The sequence below is a fragment of the Panthera uncia genome, chromosome D4, assembly GCF_023721935.1.
Source record: "Panthera uncia isolate 11264 chromosome D4, Puncia_PCG_1.0, whole genome shotgun sequence".
In the NCBI taxonomy this organism is placed as follows: domain Eukaryota; kingdom Metazoa; phylum Chordata; class Mammalia; order Carnivora; family Felidae; genus Panthera; species Panthera uncia.
The window spans coordinates 56,203,387-56,207,616 of record NC_064807.1 but is presented as its reverse complement, the minus strand read 5'-3'; positions in this window follow the sequence as shown (position 1 = coordinate 56,207,616).

The following is a 4,230-nucleotide window of genomic DNA, read 5'->3' as shown; positions in this document are numbered from 1 at the left end:
GAAGGAAGGAAGGAAGGAAAGAAGGAAGGAAAGAAGGAAGGAAGGAAGGAAAGAAGGAAGGAAAGAAGGAAGGAAGGAAAGAAGGAAGGAAAGAAGGAAGGAAGGAAGGAAGAAAGGAAGGAAGGAAGGAAGGGAAGGAGGAAGGAAAGGAGGGAGGAAAGGAGGGAGGAAGTAAGGAGACAGATAAATAGAGGCTAAAATTATTTGAAGAGTTAGTGGGGTAAAATTTGACACATTTCTTTGTTCCAGAACTTCTCAAAGTCTTTAATATGTAAAATACACCGTGAATGTCCAAGAGATGTAAAATCTGTAGCTTTTCTGAGCCTCCATAGCTCAGCACAATAAACACTGGGAAACATTTTCTTACCTATGACCTTGGGCAGGTTGCTTAATCTTTCTCAGTCTATTTCTTCATATTTTAAAACCTAACCATTTGATTTTAGACAAATTAGATAAGATACTATATAAATGAGTACTTATTTATGGTAAACTCAATAGAACCACAGATGGTAGTGGTCGTACCATGAATGCTGCACAGTGCTGTGTACCATGTGGAAATGAGCCAGACATTGTTCCTTTCTAGAACAATAGACAGAAGATGAATGAGAGTCTCAGAGATGGTAGTAGATGGATAGAAGCAGTTTTAGGCCAAGTTATATTAAATTATATATTTAATTCTTTGAACACTGGCAGACTTACTTGAAAAGAATTTAGAAAGTGAATCCAATTTTGAGATTAGATCTTGGAAGTTTTTGCTTCAAGTGATATTTAAGTTTTATTATATTTATGAAAAGTGAATTGCATAAAGATGCATATTTTGTTAATACAATTTCACATCCTTATGTGAGTCCTGTTCCTGATTTCTACCATTACACCATTGCCAAGGATCTTGCTGTTGCAAATGCGCCCGTGACATCTAGCGGCCATTCAAGCAAACTTCAGACACTTAGCGCAGACAAACAGTATCATTGTTTGAAGAGGCTAGGGGTTTTCTTGTTCAACCCTATCTACAGGATGCATGGAGTTCCTCTCCAATGACCCTGACCCTAGTCAACCGGCGTTTGCGTGGACACCTCCAGTGACAGAGAATTCAATACTTCCAGATTCTAGCTGTTTCACTCAGCCCTAGGAAACTCTTCCTTGAATTATGCTAAACTATATCCTCCTCTAGCTTCTGCCTTTAGTCCTAATTCAGCTCTGTGCCTCTACATGAGATGCACCTAATCTCTTTCCTTCTGATATATGAAGACAGGTCTTCTGGTGCCCTGAGTCCCCTCCATCCTTACTCCAGTGCCAAAATCACCCAACTTTACCCAACTGCCAGGGGCTGAACTATACATAGAGCACCATCTAGTTTATTCCAACAATAGAAAGACTGTGAAAGTTCTGAAAATACCTTGGAAATAATAATGATGCTGCTAAGCTAACTCCATCTCCCCAGGATAGCCAAGATCAGACTGGCCAAGAGACACACTTTTGACCAAGCCCACCTTCTTGTCAGGCTGTCCTCTGCTCACTTGCTTTTCCATTGAGTAGTGGCGGCCATGTCCTTTTATATCATGAATGACATGTTCCTAATGTAAATGTTAAGTTAAAAATCATGTAAATAGTTTCCTCCAGGGATAATGGCTACTTCTACTCCCACCCTCCAATTTCACATTCCTTGCATTTCAAAGTCAGTCACTTATCTCCTGGTCCATGCTTTCAAGAAGAACAAGATGCATCAACAGTAACAAGATGACAGAAGACTGAGGAAAATTTTTCTTTGACCTAGGTCTTCAGTCTTAAAAACTATGGCTATGGTACCACACAATATAGGAATCCATCCCCCAAATGAAAAGAATCAGAATGTCTAAACTTTAAAAGATTACTGGTCTTTACCACAATGACATTTGTTTCATGGATGATTGCTGGACCATAGCTAGTGGTTGACTGGATGGCTGGGAATGCTTGGGATTAAGGGGTTTTTTTTTATCGCTTTGCAGGGGAGTTGATCACTTTGGGGGATGCCGTGGCTCTAGAAGCTTAATTAGGTTTTAGGGAAACCTTTAGGAAAGGAAGATCACTGAGTATGTCTGGATTGATGGTGATTGTATTTGGCGAGGTTGATGGAATGACTTGATTAGGTAAGAACTTTGATAAGATACATAACTCCTGGTCTAACATCAAAATAAAAAGAAAGGTTTCAACTATAAGTTTGGTCATTTTAAGAAGTAACCTTTTTGGTTTGCCAAATATAAAAACTTTGAAGTAAAAACGGGCTATGCTTAGTTATTTTTTAAAAAAATTAAAATGTTCAATTCTCTCTCCAGCCTTTCCTTGTGCTTTGGTACCTCAGCGTCAATATTCATTTCATTTGAGGCCCACCCGGTCTCTTAAAAAGCCAGCCACAAATAGCTCTCAATAGCACCTCTGGGCAGACACCAAAGAAGTAAATCTGTTCCTACGTAAAATGTAGTGGCTTGCCAATGTTTTTGCCAGTTAGGAATTATAAGAATTTAGCCATAGAATTTGAAAATAAATCGAAGTCTCTTTTTAGCCATTTTTTGTTTTTAGTACAGACCAAGATCCTATTCATTGCAAAATGTTTTCATAGGCATGAATGCTTGTGTTTGATCCAGGAATAATAAATGATTGACTGTTACCCAGCAGCAGGGTGGGGTGGGATTCCTGGCACTTTGATTTTTTTAAGCAAAGGAAAAAACAACTGAGCAGAAATTGTTCTTTCAACAGCTTTTTGTGGAAATGTAGATTAAGAGACTAGGTTTTTAAAAAATCCCTTATTGCAGTAATTACAAATACAGTTGCATGAAGCTAGTGGAAATACTGCTTGAGTCAGTATAAGTTATCTGACCTAGACGTTGCCTCGAGGGGCATCAACTAACAAGACATCTTCAGTTTATTAGCTTTTTTATCTTAATGAGTTCTGGGTTAAAATATTTTCTTCTTAAATATAAATATTTGCTTTTGCTAAAGCTAATTTGAAATTCTTTGGTGTTGACTTGAGTATGCACAGAAAAGTTCAGTTTTGCTGGAAGAAGCTAGGAAATCCACTGTGGAAATTTAAAAACAGCTAATGTGTTATAAATCATTACATTTCATTGTGCAAATTTTTACAATATAGAATAATATTTAAAATTATTTAGAAACAAACCTTGATGCTGGGCATCACAAAAGAAAAGGTTGTCTCATTTAAGAAGTGCTCTAAACCGATAGTTCTTAGACTTTTTGTCCTGAAGATTAACAAAACTTAAAAGACTGATGATACTATGTGACGTGGATGAGGATAGAGGGAAATAAATACTCTCACATTCTGCTGGTGCTAATGGAAAGTAGGTCAATTGTTTAATATAATGTTATAATATCAGGTAGACCTGCAGAATAAGGAGGCTGAATAAAGAAAAGAAAATTTAACCATCTTCCAAGAAAGAAATCAAAGGGGCCTAAAAGTCGAAGTCCTGTTTCACAAGCAGTGTCCCCATACGTTTACTGGGAGGGAGAGGAATGCCAGGTTTAGCAAATCAATATACAGAATGCCTGATTCAGTTCAAATTTCAAGTAAACAATGAATGCTTTCATAAATATATACATAAAATATATAAACTTTTTAAAGTATTCATTGTTTACTTGAAAGTGAAATTATACTGGGCAACCTGTGTTTTATCTGGCAGCCCTAATTTAATATAAAACAATAACAGAGGTGACTGGGTGGGTCAGTTGGTTGAGCATCTAACTTTTGATTTAGCCTCAGATCATGATCTCATGGTTCGTGGGATCAAGCCCCGCATCTGGCTCCTTGCTGACAGCATGAACCTGCTCGGGATTCTCTCTCTCTTTCTCCCTCTCTCTCTGCCTCTCCCCTACTCGTGAACTCTCTCTCTCTCTCTCTCTCTCTCTCTCTCTCTCTCTCAGAGTAAATAAACATGAAAAAATTATTATAATAACAAAAGAGGAAACTTTTACCTTGGATTGCTGCTAAAAATCCCACCCTGGGTCTTCTCTTTTATGATGTCCCTTCCCCTGGGGAATGATTACTGCCAAAGTTCTGTCACAAGAATTGCTCAGCTAGTTTCTTTATTTTATCCTTATCCTTGGGTCTGTCTTAGAGTATCCTCCAATATTCCTCCTTCATTTTGTCTTTCTTTTCCATGTATAAGCCTTTTCGATTTCATGTTGCAGTTAACAGCTGCATTCAACATTCAGTTAGCAGTACATTCAAGAGCCCATCCT